The sequence below is a fragment of the Vicugna pacos genome, chromosome 31, assembly GCF_048564905.1.
Source record: "Vicugna pacos chromosome 31, VicPac4, whole genome shotgun sequence".
Taxonomy (NCBI): Eukaryota; Metazoa; Chordata; class Mammalia; order Artiodactyla; family Camelidae; genus Vicugna; species Vicugna pacos.
The window spans coordinates 22,568,986-22,587,128 of NC_133017.1; the positions used below are offsets into that span (position 1 = coordinate 22,568,986).

Sequence of the window (18,143 nt, forward strand, 5' to 3'; positions counted from 1 at the left end):
GGGGAAAATCCTTGTAACCTGATATATAAGTTAAGGTTAAGTTTAGCAGCAATGGAAGACCTGGAAAATAGTCCTATAAATGGGATAGAAACGTCTGTCTTTCTCCAGGAAACGAACTGCAGAGGTAGGTAGTCTGGTCTCATACAGGTGCTCTGCGATCATCAGGAACCCAGGCTTCTTCCAGCTCTTTGCTCACCATCCTTAGCTGTGGCCCCACCTTAGCGGTCCAGGAGTGCTGCCTGAGCACCCTGTCACCAGCAGCAGGATGTGCTGTTGGATTCTGTTTGCTAATATTTCATTGAGGATTTTTGCATCTATGTTCATCAGTGATATTGGTCTGTACGGATGATGAGAGAAGGAAGGAGTCTTTTGAGAAGTCCCAAAATGTTACAGCAAAGTGTTACATCAACCTGGATCCTAGGGAGAGACGAAGCGACACTCAGAGGGTTGGAGAACTCAGGTTTATCACGCCGGCAGGCCCAGAGGAGTTAACACTCCAAGCTCTGGACCCTGTTTGTAGGTTGACACAGGCTTTTATAGGTTACTAGTCAAGATTTCCCAACATCATATGCAGAGTAGGTGTAACAAAGTGACATGGGCAGTCCAATCAGGTGTGAACCAGGTTCGTGCCATATGCAAATAAGGTGTTAGAAATGGACCAATCAGGAGTGAGTTTTGAGAACCAATAGAATCTTAGTGGGAAGTTTCATTCTCCTAGAAGCTAGCCGTTTTACAGAAGCACAAAAGCAAGATAATGCTGCCAGGCCAGGGAACTGGATGTGCCAGGGAGAAAGTAGTGGCTCTGACTGGGGGTCCTGCCAGTCTTGTCATGGGACTTCCCGCCTCAGTACAACACGTCAATTTTCCATCTCTTTGGCCAGAACTTAGTCACATCCCCACACCTGGCTGCCAGGAAGCTGAGAACTGCTGTCTCTGTGCTTTCTAGCTATTTCCGCCTGGGAATATGTCTAGCTAAAAACCAGGGTCCTGCTATTTGGAAGTGAAAGAGAGGTTGAATATTTGGTAAACAAACAGCAGACTCAGCCATCCTCAGTGACCCGGAGCTGAGAGAAATAGCTCTAACCTGGCACAGAGATGATGCTCAAAAGCTGTGCACTGGTATGAACTGAAAAGAACTGTTGAGAGAAATAAAAGAGTAAAGCCAATGGTCCTCGAGAAGGTGACTTCTGGCAGTGAACTCCAAGTCCAGAATCTTGGGGCATCAAGAGGTAACACCCATTTAAAGATGACCAACTGCAAACCATCCATTGGAGATCTGCCTTACCTTGGATTCTGTCACGATGGGCTCTCCATGGAAACCTAGGGCTTTACAACTAGATGGGGATCTGCTCTGACATCAGGAATGGTATCTTTAATAACCCTGGCTGGGATGTCCATCTTCTTAGGAAGAGCCTATTACAAGATGCCCACTACCCTTCTCTTGGTGATTCGGCTCGACTGTAATGGGGACTCAACTTCAATACTGCAGGACCCTGGAAAGCTCCCCAGTCACCAGTGACTTGCCACCTCCTGCCTCCTTGGTTCATCCCTAGATGTGAGGCACCATGAACCAGGGACCTCATCTGGGTTTACAGGCTATTGTGTCCCCAGCATTGGGACACAGTGCAGGATACCCAATAAATAACTTGGAGTGGATAAATGAATCTATGTCTTTGGCTCTTCCAAAATGATGCGTTTGTCATATTATTCCACTCAAGAGGATTCAAGTGACTCCTCATTTTGCAAATAAATCTGAACCTCTCAAACCCATCTTTGGGATGCCTGCTGACAACCTTCTTTCTCCAAGTCCATCTCTGACTCCTGCTACTCCCAGCAGGCTGGTCCCCTCTTTGCCCCTCCACACATCATATTGAGTGTAGAGCCTAGCCTTTATTCCTGCCTCTTTACCTCCTTTTTTTTGCTAAGCCCCTCCACTCTGAGGACCTGGACAAGACAATTTTGCACACTATCCCATCCCTAAGTCCAGCCAATAGCAACGTTCCCTCCCTTCATTAAAATCAGAATATTTCTCATTCACATTGTTCTTACCAGTTACATAAAGCCGCCTCACGTTTGGTATTCCATTAAGTTTTTTCCAGCATCTAGCTCCTGCCTACAAAAGAGCCTCAGAGAAGTCGGGTGTCTGGCTCTAGGTCATGTGTCCAGAAGTGGCAGAGCTGAGATTCCAGCCTTTATTTGATTCCAGGAGTCATGTCTTTCTGCAGGACTCCATGGCTCCTCACGCCACTGGACCTCCTGGGCACATTGCTCTGCAGTCTTCCTGGCCTGACCTGCAGCCCATGTCAGAGAACCATTCTCTCCTTGTCTCACATGTACACACACATGGTTAGCTTCCCTCTTACCTCCCATTTGCTTTCTCATCATCACCCACATAGGACCTGATGCATATCACTTGTTGAGTTATGAAACCACAGAAGCGGCCACAAAGGTAAGAGGTCACATTCTTGTTTACAAACATGGCAGGTCACTTTGGGAAGCTGTCCTGAGTCAAGAAATGGAGAAGAAAATGGAGAAGGGATCTAGGAGCCAGGACACTGAGAAAACCAATCCTGGGCCTGCCACCAACCAACCGGGTGACCTTAGGAAAGCAGCCTCTCCCCCTGCCCTGGCCTGAGATTCTTAGTCTGCAAATAGCATGGTTGAATTAAAGATCTCTAAGATCCCCTTTCAATTAAAAGTGTCCCTTGTTAGAGATTTATGCCTTCTGTGGGACACTGCCAAATCAAACAGAGTTACTCTGTTCAGTACCTCCTCCACTCCATCCCTGCATCTCCAGGAATCTGGATGTGCACTCATTTCCCAATTCTAACAATCTGTTTCACAAAGCACTTCTTGGCCAGCCCCTGTGAGATGCCAGAACCTGCCCCCCCAGGCTCACAAGCCAGCCAGCCGTGTGAGAGGAAGCCCAGAGGTGCATGCTGTACAGCTTGTGAGTGCTGCCACCTCCTGGACTTTCTGTCTCTGGGCGCTCCCGCTGGAGAGCAGGCCCAGACACCAGCGCCATGAGCTCCCTGGGACCAGTGATGCATCATGGCAGGTGCGCTTGTTTGTTATTTACACTATTGTCCCCAGGACCCCATCTGTTACCAGAACCTTCTTTCTGATGCAACTGAGACTTTTTTTAAGCTAGATGCATGAGATCCCCATGTCTAATCACTCACCCCGCTTGCCCGGGCTCCCGGCCAAGGCTCTGCAAAGATGATAAATACCAGGCACTAAATCCAGCCCGTCAGACCCTTGGACAAGTGTTCTGGGAGGCTGCAGCTTGGACCTTGCAGGGTTTTCCTGTGTCTCGTCCTGGAGCTGAGGCTGGGGCAGCTTCAGCTAGTGCTGCTGGTAACCCACTGGAAGGCCACCGAAAGAGAAGCAATAGGTGGTAGTTCCGTCCAATCTACAGCTGCCTCCAGCTCTGTCCTGATTTAATCTGTCATCACCTTGTCGCCTAGGGAGGCCCTGACCTAGATACTCTAAAAATATGGGTAGTGCAAGATGACAATCATAGAAATATTAAAATCTCATCATGTTAGAGATAGAAGGAATGGTAGAGATCATCTGAGCTCATAGAATACAGATGGAAAATCCCCAAAGAGGTAACTTCCCGAGTTGAACCAGCCAGTGATCGGTTAAGCTGGAGCAGGAGCTGGGGTTGCCGGATACACAGCCCGGCGCTCCTGTCCACCAGAGATAGCTTACTTATTAACGAGGCAGGTGCAGCCGAAGAGCACGGCAATCAGCATAAGAAAGCCTGGATCTTAATTTCATCAAGTGATTTGGTGCTCCCCAAGCTTAGTTTCCATTATGTAGCATGTACACAATATGGCCTTGCATGTAAGGTTACTGGGTGTATCAAACAAAGTCACAAATACGAAGCACTTAGCACAGTTCCCTTTATGTAGTAAAGGCTGAATATGTATATAGACTAGCTTTCATTGTTCCTTTATATTACTAAAACTTCTGCCCGTCTATTTAACCAAAAACAGCAGGACAATGCCTCAAGCACACTTATCATTTAGGAAAAAGGAAGGGCTTCTCTCATTCTATAAATAAACGAGGCGGAAAGCGCAAGGATCCACATGCAGCAATTAACCAAGAAGATCGCAGCCCCTCCCAGGCAACACAAAGCTGTAGCTCGACCTCGGGTGCCGGTCCCAGCCCAATGCCTGCGAACTCGAACAGCAAAGGCGAAAGTCTGTGTTCAGTCGTCATTAATTCCATGATCAGATTCTGGGGAACCAGGAAAAGGCATCTGTTTAACAAAGAATTAGACAGGATTTACTACATGCCAGGCACTATGCTGAATGTTTTACAGCAATTAACTGAATTAGCCAAACTTATGTCAAAGAGAAAATTAAAACAATAAGAAGAGAATAAAATAAATCATACCAGTGTTTTCCTAGGTCAGCCTACCAAGGCAATAGAAATAAAAGCAAAAATAAACAAATGGGATCTAATTAAACTTACAAGCTTTGTGCAGCAAATGAAATCAACCATAAGCAAAACGAAAAGACAACAAGTCTATAGACTGAAAGAAAATGCTTGCAAATGATGCAACTGGCGAGGGCTTCATTCCAGAATATACAAACAGCCCAAACAACTCAATAGCAAACAAACAAAAACAATCAAAAAATGGGCAGAAGACCTAAACAGACATTTCTCCAATAAAGACATACAGATGGCCAATAGGTACATGAAAAGATGTTCAAAATCACTAATTATCAGAGAAATGCAAATCATACCTAAATGAGGTATCACTTCACACCAGTCAGAATGGCCATCATTAAAATGTCCACAAATGATAAATGCTGGAGAGGATGTGGAGAAAAGGGAATCCTCCTACACTGCTGGTGGGAATGTAGTTTGGTGCAGCCACTGTGGGAAACAGTATGGAGATTCCTTAAAAAACTGAAAATAGACTTAACCTATGATCCAGCAATCCCACTCCTGGGCATATATCTGGAGAGAACTCTAATTCTAAAAGATACATGCACCCCAATATTCATAGCAGCACTGTTTACAATAGCCTAGACATGGAAGCAACCTAAATGCCCATAGACAGATGACTGGATAAAGAAGTTGTGGTATATCTGTACGATGGAATACTACTCAGCCATAAAAATGGATAAAATAGTGCCATTTACAGCAACATGATGGACCTAGAAATTATTACTCAGTGAAGTAAGTTAGGCAAAGTCATGAAATAGTGAAGAAAGAAAAACAAATTTGTTCTAGCTTTGCTGTCACACCTCAAACTGCAAAAGGTAATGCCACAGTGTGTGATAAGTGCTTAGTTACAATAAAAAAGGCATTAAATTTGTACAATAAGATATTTTGAGAGAGAGGGAAAGAGGGAAGAGATACCACATTCACTTAACTTTTATTACAATATACTGTTATAATTGTTCTAATTTGATATTAGTTATTGCTGTTCATCTCTTACTGTGCCTAATTTAGGAATGAAACTTAACCACATATATAGGAAAAAACTTATTATACATACAACTTGGTACTATCCTTGGTTTCAGGCAACTGCTGGGGGTCTTGGAGTGCATTTCCTCGGTTAAGGTGGGGGGGAGGTTACTGTGCTTTAAATCAAGTCATCTGAAGTTGAAGTATTTCAAAGAAACTTGCTCACACTCCAAAACCAAGTCCCCTGAGCATGAGAGGTCAACAGTTTCAAAGGGGTTGAAAGTCTGGAGCTCCATCCTTCTCTCCTTGGGACAAAAGCCATGGGCCCAAGGAAACGACCAACCACCAACGCTCTTAGACTGTCTGAGGCACAAAATGGTCTGTATTCTCCAACAGAAACACTAAGAAGGAAGTTAAGAATTATCCGGGGAGAAAAGGACTTCTCTCAGGAACTTTGCAAACCTTGCATGTTCTTTCTCCTTGTGTCATTTATACACATATTCATTTAAATGGGGTTGGATGATGGAGATCTTGTGTCTGGGAAATTCCTGAGATTACTGAAAAAATAATGAACTACTTCTGTCTCAGCTATGCAAAGTTCTTCTAAGCACTTTTTTCAGTCATTAAAATTTACTGTCCGTTGTGAATTGCTTTTTAATTAACTTGACTTTTTCACACTTCACTCTGCCCTTTGCAGGTGGAGTGAACTTGGCAACGTTTGAGGAGACTGGTATATGTCTACTTTGTGTGACGGTTGTAAGGGTCAGGGCCATCAGTGAACATGCCACATGGCCTTGGACAGAGACTCTGGGCTCTCAGCTCAGATGAACTCATTCAATACTCCGTTTAGAGCTGTCGTGGGTATTAGTGACATGATGTGGCCACAGATCCGAGTTGTGCAGTTGCGTTGTGACAAACATGCAGTGTGCTGTAAAAATACAATAATTTAAATAAAGTCTCTATTATCAGTACTAGGGGGCTGGAATATATATATTCTTGGGGAAGGGCTCCATGGATCTTATTGAGAACAATTTGAGAAAAAGAGACAATAGAGTTTGTTGGTACCATATAATTCCCATGTGGGGAAAAAAATATATATATATATAAATTACATAGTAGGTGTCAGTGCTTGTCATATCCACAAATAGGGGATTTTTTAAAGCTCTCCTTTAACAAAATTAAGTTGCATTAGCATAGTTTGAGGTCAGGGACAATATTTCGTATCTTGTATGCTTTTCTGTAGAGCCTCACCGAGTCCTGGATACAGTAAAGGCTTAGTAAATATGTGTAAATGTATGCATTCACATTTATGACTACTTATGTTGTTAAACTTCCAACAGTAGCTGCCGAAGGTCCGCGGCTTGGGAGAATCCATCCATTCGTCGGTGGTGCTTTGGTGTATGTTTCCTTCTCATTGTCAGTTGGTTAAGACACCGTGTTCATTAGCTCTTTGGCTTTGAGCAGAGAGGGCAGGGCTCCCCGGGGTGATGTAGAGGATGTGGACACCTCGACACCTGCAGGGAAACACAAGAAGCATTCAAGGCCCATAACAAAAGCATAAATTCCTCCTTAGTCAAAGACCAACCTTGGAAAGGAGGGTACGCTTGCAGATCAAAAGTCACAACTTGTGAATTTTCAAGAGGCTTGCTGCCAGGTGAATGTGTCGTTCAAATGTCACCAAGGTCTCATCAACGTGCAGCCAGAAATAAAGGCACACACAAAAAATCAGTATCTTGGCATTTTTGCTCTTCTATTCCAACAGGAAGTTCAAGGATTCCCTCACATCACACCCACCCTGAAGAATTTCCAGGCCCCAGATTCGCCTTTGCTCAGAGAGCTATGTCAGGGGCACGGTCAACAAAGAGCGTCCACCATGTTCTTTATCCCCTTCGACGGAAGAAGGCTCTTGGAAAATCCACGTTACAGCATCCCCATCACTGCATCCGAGAGCCGCACCCCCACCCCGACCTCACCCCCGTCTCCTCCCGCATTGCCCCCAGAGTCGCTCCTGAAGCATCTTCTTGCTTCCTGCCCTGACCCTTTTCTTCCTAGGGGCCTTCTGCTATTTCCTTCAAGTGGAGTAGGAAGCAGCCATCATGTTTCTCTTTTCCTCTCTCCTCTTCCAAAAAGATCGACTTCCCCCTCCCCCACCTCCTTCAGACAAAACAGAAGGTCTCTCTGTCTGGGTGACACCAACCAGGGAGGGGCAGTGAGTCCCTCTGCTCCCACCAGCAGCCCTTCCAGGACCTGCGGCTACAGGCGCAAGTGGAACTGCCACTTACGAAACCCGGGTCTACACGTGGTGACACCCAGGTACAACCAGGACCGTCCTACCCTCAGGAGCCTGGCCTCTCTGGCTGTGACTGCCTGGACAAAGCCACAGGGAGGGCTGAGCCGCTTCTGCACCTCCAACAGCAAAGCCTTACCTGGTGGGCGTTGTTGAGAAGATAAAGGAAACATCTTACCCTCTGGGTCTGAATGACTTTTTTCTTGTCGTGACCAAATTAGCCACTTGTGACTCAGGAGTTGGGCAAGGCCTCTCCCTTCAGTCCATCTCCTAAATCCCCAGCCTCAGTTCCTCAAGCGTCTGTGACATGACATTTCCCTTTAACCTGTGACCCCCATCCAACCGCCGCCCCAGCCCCTCCTCACCTCCCTCTTGCCCGCATCCCCACCCTCCTTCCCTGGCTCCGAGGACCTGCTTTGCTTCATCCTGTCCACGCTGCTCTCCCCACCCCCCAGGCCTTTCCACCTTCTTCTGTCATCTTCATGGCTCCTTCCCACTAGCTCTGGCTGGAAAGCCTTCGCTTCGCTCCGTCTCACTGTTTTCACAAGTATGGTTGGGCTTTTTCTTCTTATTTACTAGAAACACTCAATAAATCCACAATGTTTCAAATAAACGCCAGGTGATAAACATCCTTTACAGCCAGCATCCCTGTATACACCCCCTCTCATGCCTGCCACCTCTGTTTCATCACGACAGATTCTATTAGGTTTTGGCAGCTTCAGGGTTACCCGGCTTAAGGGTAAATCTGCAAATTAAGAGGGTGACTTTAAAGAAGACCTTTGACCAGAATTCAAGCATTCTGCTAAAGAAGATTTGGTATAATTAAATGCTGCTCTCGCAGGGAAGAGGAGCTCCTGAGCATGTGTGTGCACGCACACACACGTCCACGCCTTGAAAAGCCAAGTGCCGGCAGGATGCTCAAGCCTCCTAGAGCTGGGCTGAGCTCCCGAGTGAGAGGGGCCCATCCCTCACCCCTGACACTGCAGTCCATTAATACCTGCTCAGGCTGCGACAGGAAAGAGAGGCTGCAAAGAAGCAGTCCGCTCAGAGCTCTGATGCGGGAGCGTTCCTCCTGGCTTCTTTCTGAGGCTTCGGTTCCCCCAGCCTGCATAAGGAAGGCAACACCGGACATTCAGAGGTTTTAAAACGATGTCCAAGGGATTTTCCATTTGATATACATTCTAACTCTGAGCTTTCTAATTCAGAAATCTGGACTCTAGCTGGCCACTTTTTCAGGGTCACACTGCTAATTGGTGATGGTCACCAAAAAAGAGACTCAGAACCCAGCACCAAGGTGCTCACGGTCCCTGCCCAAGGAAGGCTCTTTCTAAGACAGCACACACCTGGGACAGGTCACCCCCACGCCAGCGACTAACTCACCACCTTTCCACCCTTGCTGTTTAAGAACTGGGGGAAGCTGGCTGTCAGCATCCACAGGAGTGGCTCTATTCAGCAAATCTGATTTATGAAAAACCACATGAAAGGAGAAAAAGATAACTTGGGAATGGCTATTTGTTACAAAAGGACTCTCTGCTTTATAAAATGATTCACCACAGAATTCCCTTAAGCAACAAACACTTCCATTACATTAAAATATGATCCTATTTACCAAAATTCAAATTTTATACCACCTTTCAAGAATACGTTATTACATGGGCAAGTACGGAGCTGCGTAACTAAACCCAGAAGAGCATCTCTGGAGTGAGTTCAATTGCAGAACCAAAGTGAATTTTCATCTGTGTTGCTGAAAAGTGCCCCAAAACATATTCAAAGGGTATTAACCCAATCTGAATGGATGGAGTCTTATTACAAGAAAAAAAAAGAATTAAAAAAAAAAAAGAAAAGAAATCTCATTTGCAAATAACTCAGATAAACCCCAGCAGTATTCCTAACCTTTGGAGCCGGAAGGCACGTCCTCGCAGGGATGAGGTCAGCTTGAACCCCAAGCACGGAGGCAGGAGTGTGGCCCCAGCACCCAACGTGGAGTGCTCATTCCCAGCTGAACTAGACTCCCTCCCCATGTGCGGCACACGTTGTCAAAACAAGGAACGGTGCCAGAAATCCACGGTGTCCAAGAGAGCTTTGCCTCTCCAGGGAAAGATGAGATGGGGCGGTGTCCAAATTTCTTGTGCACAACCCGCCTCTGTTTCCTGCCCCTGAGCTGAGCGTGGCGGGGAGGCGGAGGGGCCGGCCCAGAGCCCTGCCTTCTCCTGAGCCCCAAGGCCACGGATACAGCTTGGGGCAGACTTCTCATCCGAGTGTCACCTCTTGTGTCCACGGCAACCGCTCTTCTCCCCGCCATGTTTGCAGTCCTGCTCACTGCGCTGCCTCCACCAACCCTTACTAGAGCATTGGCTTGAATTGTGGTTTTCCCAGCTGTTTTTCTGTCGGTGCAGCGGCTTTCTTTGCCATCTCCGTCCAAAAGACATGTTTTCATTATGGCTCGCAGCTGTGATCCTCGGGTTAAAAGAAATTACTCATGAAAGGGCAGCCTGGGGTAGAAAGCGGTAGGATCAGAAGAAACCCGGGCTTCCAAGGGAGAGGGAACTTCAAGGATTTATTGACATGGGCAAGATCACAGCTCTGGCTTCAGGCCCGGCTGCTGACATTTGCGATAGATTTAGGCACCGCGGTTTGGCTTGGAATTATTTTTTAACTCAAGCTAAGAGGTCGGAGTGAGGAGTTCTGATCTGCTCGTGACGGTCTTGCTGAGGTCCAGGCAAAATGAAGAGTGAGCAATGAGAACTGTTTCCTCTCAACTCTTCCCCCCCTTCCTCCATTCAAATCCCTTCTTGCCACTTGGCTTCTTGTACCTCTGCCTCCTGCCCCTCACAGGGTCCCCAGAATTGCCCCAAGAGGGGAGCAGAGCAGAGCCACCACACCTGGAGGGCCAAAAGTGCCCAGGGTCTGCATCCAGCCCTCAGCCCTGGCTTATCTGGCAGCCCCCAACACCCTGCCCAGCACCCAGCCCCAGGCCGGGAGACCCCAAGCCCAAGAGACAAAAACTCCTACACTGCCTTGTTTGTGTGGTGTTTCTTACATTTTTAGGGGCTGCCCTGAAGTCCCTGTACACCTAAAGCTTCACCACAACCCTGCGGACGAAGCACGAAGGATGTCATCGCTCCCATTTTGCAGAGTTGCCCACAGACCTCCATAGGAAATATTCACAGAGCCCGCGGGCCAGACCGCCCAGGAGGAGAGCCAGTCACGGTGTTGGGTCTGGTCTGTCCGATCCTGAAATCCCAAAGCCAGAGGATAGAGTGGAGGAAGGCTCCTTGTTTTCCAGGAGAGAATGCTGAGGTTCAGAAAGGGAGAGTGGTTTCTCCAAGGTCACACAGCAATTCCAAGACAAGGCTGAGCCTGCCACTGGTCTATTGCCTCCAACACGAGGGAGAGGAACATGCGGGGCTTCACTACTGGCCAAGAGTATGAAAAGGGCTGGTGTTCATCGAGCAACTGCTAATGCAGGGGACTGGGCACGAGCAGGGACATCACCTGTCCTGTCCCGTCCCATCTGCTACTCACTATGCCGTGAGCTCTATTATCACTTTTGAACACCGGAAGCTCAAGGCTGTCAAATGACTTGTCCAAAGTCTCAAAGCTAATGAGCAGGGGACTGGGGTTCAGCCCCATCCCGTCTGTCTCTGCAAATCCCCCCACGATCAGCGGACTAGGGGTGGCACTAACTTCTGTCCATAAAAGGGATGTTCCAGAAGAGTGTTTGCTTCTCAGATCAAACCATCCAGCCCTGAGGAAAGCCAGGTACAGCCGTACTTGGAACCCAAGGCACTGTGCTTGATGGAGAGTGACAGCTTGCTCCAAGTAAACTTAACACCCTCTTCCCAGGATCTTGCTTTGGGTTCTCAAGGGAAAAGAGCTGAGTGGGCCAGAGTGTATGTCTTCTAGCCGAGCTGCTAGTGAAAATGTCTTTTCTGGCTGCACTGTGACGGCTCTCCGTGGAATGATTTATGGGATGATGGAAAAGCACTGTTCTGTTTTTCTAGTGGATCCTGAGAATTTGGCATGTGCTGCTGGGGCTGTTATTCAAACAGATTTTTCAGGCCCTGCCCGGAGACGCCACGCTATGTTCACTGCTACGGATTGTTTGAGCACTCTGTTGCATCTCCTCTGTCCAGGGGGAAAAAGGACGAGGCTGCGAGCAACACCCAAGGATGCCCCACTGCCCTGGAGCGGCTCCCTCCCTGGGCAGAGCCCTCTGAGTGCTGGCGTCCTCTTAGCAGGCCGGGCTACGGTATAAATATGTGAGAAGTCACAGAAAAAGTGGTGAGAAGAATGAAAGAATCTCTCTTTTGCACCTTCTTCTTGCTTCCCATTTCAGTTTTCTCCAAAATTTAACTTGCAGTAGGCTCTCCTAGAAAACTTGTTTTCTGAGTCCTGTCCTCCTCGTGATTTGAGTAGGTCTGGCATGAGGCCAAAACCAGCACCTCCATCAATGTTCCAGTTAATTCTGACCAGGTGTCTGAGGAGCCCCTGAGTTTCACGGTGTTCAGGAGTAGGCAGTGGAGAGTGTACTGCCTGCTGTTAGGAGTATGAGTCTCCATTCAGCCACACTACCAGCAGGGGGCGCGAGCAAGGGCAAGACCCCAGAAGGATGGGTCCCAAGGTGAGCTGTTTGTCTTCCCTCTTCGGGTGAAATTCATGACAAGGCTGAGTGTCTCTGAGGTCCTTTCCAGCTCTTACCAGACCAGAGCCTGGGCACCAGCATCCCACTCCAGACAGCCATAGGCATCATTACCAGAGCCAGGGCTGTTGTTGGCAAGGCAGGCGAAGGAGAGGGAAGGAAGAAGGAGCTAATTAAAGAATTTTTTTCTTTATGTGACAAGTGTTTTACACTCATTATCTCATCTAATCTCACAACAACCCTATACAATAGTGCTACAGACTGACCTCCTACTTGTGATTGCCGTCGGAAGTAAGGGACAGTCTCATGGAGCTGAAATTTTAGCCTGAGGTATCGGATGACATCTCCAGGTAGACAGTGTCAGAATTGAGTTAAATTGTAGGACACCCAGCTGGTATTGCAGAACTGCTTGGTGTGGGAAAGAAAAGAAAAAAAAAAAAAACCAGCACTCACACATCTGATGTCACAGTGTTCTGAACATGGTAGTAACGTGAGAGTAAAGGAGAAGTCCAGGGGGAAGAATGAGTTTTTTCTTTAAGAGCATTTTTGTTGTAGCAGCCCAAACTGACCAAGACAGGTAGATTTTATTAGCATTTTACTTGTCCAAGCCCACAGAGCTAGCAAGCAACATAGCTGGAAACCAAAACCAGGTCTGATTTCTAGTTCAAATATTCTTTTATGCAGTTATTCTTTCATTAATGCAACCAAGAAGATTTACTGCACGTCTACCACACACCAGATGCTGTTCTAAGCATTGGAAATACAGCACTGAATATGATAAAATGTCCTTACGCTTGCATCAGTAGAACTTATCTCCTCATGTGGGAAGACAGATTATAAAGAAGTAAACGAAATAATTAAAACAATTGCAGATAGTGATAAAGACTATGAAGAAAACATTTTTCTTTCCGATGCGAGTGGCATTTAATCTGAAATCTAAATGGCAAGACAAGCCAGTTATGCCAAGAAGGATGCACCAGGGAGAGGAAACAGCACAAGAACCCTAAACCAGGACTTTTATATGTTCACAGGGGCAAAAAGGGCCAGTGATGCTGGGACAAAGCAAACAAGGGAATGAGAACTAAGAAATGAGGTAGGAGATTTGAGCAGTGTTGCTACGTGTGCCTTTATCTTCAGTCTGTACTTCAAATGTGGCTGAGTCTTTCCCTGCTTCTAGCTTATTTCTTATGGATTTCCACCTATGACCCTGATGCTTCTAGAGACAGCACGTGTTTTGTTTTGTTTTTTCAAAAAAAAATAACCATACAAACACTAATAACAAAAGGTAAACAGAATGTAAAAAGCAGGAAGAAAAAGTTTTTAGTGAAAAATTTTTTTAAAAAAGGAAAGACTGCCTGTGGATGTAGCGATGAGAATCCCGCTGTCTTCTATTAAGCCAGACATTACAGAGATTTGCCAAAACGTGAACCAAAGCCACTCTTCTCGCACACAGGTCCGGGAGCTCCGTCTCAGTCTACCAGTGATGGGAAGCAAGCAGGAGTCTGGGATCAAGGGCAGGATACAAAGTTACCTCTAAAAGCTCATTTGGCTTCTGTGGGGAGGAAGCTTACAGAGGAACATGAATAGAATTCAGGAGACAAGCTGGGAGGCCAGAGCAACAGCCCAGGCAAAAGCAGCCCATGTGATCTGAGAAGTGGCTACTTCTCTGCTGCGTAGACCATCTGCATCCAACACTGCTCCACCACATCTCCTCTCTGTGTATACAGGCATTGGAAATAGAGCATCGAATATGTCAGAGTCCTTGCACCAATAGAACTTACCTCCCGATGTGGTCAGTAGTTCTGAAAACGTGGTCCAGGGACCCCTGAGCATCCCCTAGACTCTTTCAGGAGATGCTGCAAGGTCATCTTTTTCGCAAATACATAACTGTGTGGGGCCGGGTCTTCCTCATATGCTTCAACAAAGGCAACACAGCACAACAGATTGCCTGTGGAAGGAGACACAAGAGTCCTGCTGTCTTCTATTAAAGCCAGACATTACAGAAATTGGCAAAAATGTGAAACAAAGCCACTCTTCTCGCCACATTTATTCTTTGCTTTGGAAAATAGGCTTATTTCTCATGGGGAAAAAAAGTGTGTTATTTATGTTAACATACAAATGATCTATTATTGTTATTTTAAAAATGCATTAGTAAGTATTTTTCTGACTCCATTTTAATTTCTAATATAGTCAATACTGACAGATATTGGGGTCCTCAATCATTTCTAAGAATATACAGGGGTACTGAGACATTAGAGCCATTGTCTTAGTAACAGGGAAGGGAGGGGGCCAGGGACATCTGACAGCTCACCCCTCTGGGCACTGTGTGAACATTTCCCCATTGAGCGTGAGTCACATTGAGAAGTCTCCTCTTCATGAGGTGGGGGCCGCTCAGTTCCCAGCCATGGCCTGCAGTCCTGCTGAAGTGTGTGGAGGGGAGGACCGCAGCCAGCTTTGTGCAGCGGCAGTGGCAGTGTGCCAAGGCAAGTGGGCTGGGCTGGCCCCTCCCCCTGCAATGCCGGCATATGCTTAGCCACATGGCTCAGCAAAAGAGAAAAGGAATCACCGCCTCCTGTAAGGTGCCCCATGCCCCGTGCAGGGGCCGTCTGCACCGCTGGATGATAATAAACCCTGAGGGCACTTGTCACCACTTAAACATTTCCAAGGTGCATGCTGAGCATGTAATTGCCAAGAGAGGGGAAGGCAGGGGCCGAATGCTAAATGCAGCTGGATGCAGCAGGGAGTAGCTGGGCTCCAGAGATCACGCCATTGTTTTCCTTGTCTGGCAGACTCACAAGAGGCAGGGCTTCCAAGGACACATGCCATGCCTGCTCATGCCTTCTAATCTGGCCAGAGTTGGAGGCAGAAATCAGGGTGTCAGGTGGACAAAGGTCCCTATTACCAGGTCATCCTTCAGAAGCTCAGTCCAGGTTTCTGGACTTTAAAAATAAAACAAAAGCCTGAAACGTTAGAGTCAGATAATCCTGGAAACCATCCTGAACAGGCTTTGCCAAAATGTTTTCCTTGTATCATCAATCCACCCAGATGCTTCGTGAAAAGAAAAGAAGAAGAAAAAAAAAAAAAAAAAAAGAAGAAGAATTTGGTAGTCAAAGGAGTTTTGGAAAAAGAAAATTGTAAGTGTTCTCCAGCTGGAGACTCTCTGTGCACATTAACATAGTAGTATCTCTAAGAAATGCTGCAGGGAGGAAGTCCTGCTTAACTTTTTGCTGATGCAAATGCTTTAAGGAAGAAAATGACTCACCCAAGGTCACATAACAAAATTCAGAATTAAAACCCAGGTCCCTTGACTCCCAGTCAAGCAGTCTTTCCCTGCACCACAGTCAAAGATTTATTTAGCAGATTCTCCAAGGCCCTCTACCACTGGGGTTAAAGACAGAGGTCAAGATTAAACCACCCATTTAGATCATCCAAATACCGTCTGGGGGGCTATAGCACATGAAGGAGGCAGGAAAAATGGTCTACTTGTAACATTATCCTCTAGTCCAAGTTGCAACTGCATGTGGGTACAAGCAAATTTGCTCTCTTTCACCAATATGTAACCATCAGAAACAGGCTGGAAAGAGATCATTTCATTACGTTGTGAATTAGTTTTGCAAATATGAATTTAATTCAGAATTAATGGGATGTATTTTTTTGTGAGTTAATTGAAAAAAAATGATTATTAAACACAAATCCCCTGATGTTTGACAAGCAGATAGTAAATACCCATTTTGCACATGGCAGTTAATTCCCAATAAATATGTTTCTTTCAATAACCAGCTGGTTTTATTTAACAAATAGATTGCTGTCTGGTGAAACCAGAATGGGGAATCGGGAGAGCCTCATGAATAGCAGGGCTCAGCACCCCTCGCCATCTGCCCTGGGGCTGTCTGGATAAAAGCAGTCCCCCCGTCCACACAGCCCGCCCCTCCGCCTCCCCACCCCCAGCACAACTTCCAACAGTTCAATTCCAAGCAGTCAAGGGCCAGGCTGGCACCGTAACTAGACTGCGTGTGCGCTGTTCTTTCCGCCAGGATTTCCCTTCCCCGACTGGCGCCCCCGCGGACCACTCCAGCTTCACTTCTTCTGTGTCGCCATCTTGATGCCTTCACCTCTCCTTCCTAAGTCCCCTCACAGCGCTGGGCACGGCGTCCACAACGCTCACGGCACTGCATGGAGACCTGCAGATTCCTAGAAGGCAGGGTCCTGACACGCAGCAAGCACAACTGTAAGGACGGTAACAACCACCTGGCAGAGGCTGCTGGTTGCCTTCCCGGTATCCGTGCCCCCTTTACGTTGGTAGCAGAGCGCACTGAGAACAGCTACGAGACTACATTTCCCAGCCTCCCTTGCAGCTGGGCGGGATCACGTGGTTAAGCTCCAGCCAATAAAATGCAAGGACAGTGTTGACTTGAGAAAAGGTTCCTTAAAGGGCGCCGACTCAGCTGAGAGGGGACCTTTTCTGTCTCTGCCGCCACCTCCCAGCCCCGCCTCGGGCACACGTGCTCGCACGCGCACGTGCTCGCGCACACTCGTGCCATTCGGAATACGGACGTAATAGTGAGAGCTCCCGCGGTTACGTTGGATTATGATGCAACCTTGAGAGTGGAAGGGATAAATTGAGGCTGTCAGGGCGGAGCCTGGGTTCCCGGTGACTTTCTGGCGCTGCCGTGTTATTCTTGGACTGCAGTCCTCTCACCCCTCTTACAGGAAAAGGTGAACCAGAGGGCTTTACAGCCCCTATTATGTAGTTAGATATGACTGAACTTACTTCTAACACATGCAGGTAACAGCCGGAAACACTCATGAATACTTACAGCACGTGGTTACGCATTTGTGTTCATTCTAATCTCACCCACACGACAACCCAGTGAGGCTGATTCCTATGTTGCATAGGTAGAAAAAAAGCGAAGCCCTCGGGCATTAAGGAGCAAGTTCACACAGCTAGTAATTAATCAGGCTTAAAACTGCATTTATGTCTCTCTAATTCCAGAGTTGGAACTTGGAACAGGCACAGCCCCTCAAATGAATGACGTAGCGGTTATTCAGAGAGCCCGTAAGTCTGAGGATGGTACCAGGACCGGCTCAGCCTCGGACTGTCCTTGGACAGATCGTGTCACCCCTCTGCGACTCTGATCCTCACCAGTAAAATGATAATATCAACTACTCTTTATTGACCGTCTTCTATTTACCAGAAACTTACACGCTTCTTACGGATGTTAACTTAGTCTATGCGCACAGCCCCACGGTGAGATTAATGCTGCTACTGATCTCATGTTATAGATGAGGAAATTGAGGCTGACCCAGAAAACTAAGTGATTTGCTTAAGATCACAACCTTAGCAAGTGGTGGGTGAACGAGAGATAATAGGACTTGGGTCCATCTGTCTGTCTGACTCTGTGCTTTACCCTGGGATCTTCCTCCCAGAGTCCTCATAACATCCAAGTATTCCCCTTTACACACGAGGAAATGGAAGTTTTAACTGCTAAGTGATGGAGTGAGGATTCAAAACTAGGTCCATTTAACACCAAAGGCAAGTATTTCCCCAAACTCCGTGAGTGAAGGGAAAGGTTGAAGAAGTCAGCATCTGAAGACAGGATTTTGCCACATCCAACCAGCTCTAAACCCAATGCTGGATGTGCAGGGATCCACCGCCTAGTGTGGAACTGAAGGAAAGCCAAGGGAAGCCAACGCAGGATGCACCGAGGAAGCGAGAGGGGACGCCTCCCCACCCATGGCTGGGCCCTCCCACCCCAAGCCCCCTCAACGAGACCTTGGTAAGCTCCC

The 18,143-nt window shown here is 47.1% G+C and overlaps 2 long non-coding RNA genes across 2 annotated transcripts; one reads left to right on the plus strand and one right to left on the minus strand.

Moving 5' to 3' along the window:
* Positions 1–6,554: 6,554 nt before the first annotated feature.
* LOC140690705 (uncharacterized) lies at positions 6,555–14,298 on the minus strand. Its single transcript, XR_012065973.1, has 3 exons — positions 14,138–14,298; positions 8,712–8,819; positions 6,555–6,941 (listed from the first exon to the last, which is right to left on the minus strand). It is a non-coding gene; the product is annotated as an uncharacterized lncRNA (long non-coding RNA).
* A 2,523-nt stretch (positions 14,299–16,821) lies between these two features.
* On the plus strand, positions 16,822–17,522 carry LOC140690704 (uncharacterized). Its single transcript, XR_012065972.1, has 2 exons — positions 16,822–17,072; positions 17,350–17,522. It is a non-coding gene; the product is annotated as an uncharacterized lncRNA (long non-coding RNA).
* Positions 17,523–18,143: the final 621 nt, after the last annotated feature.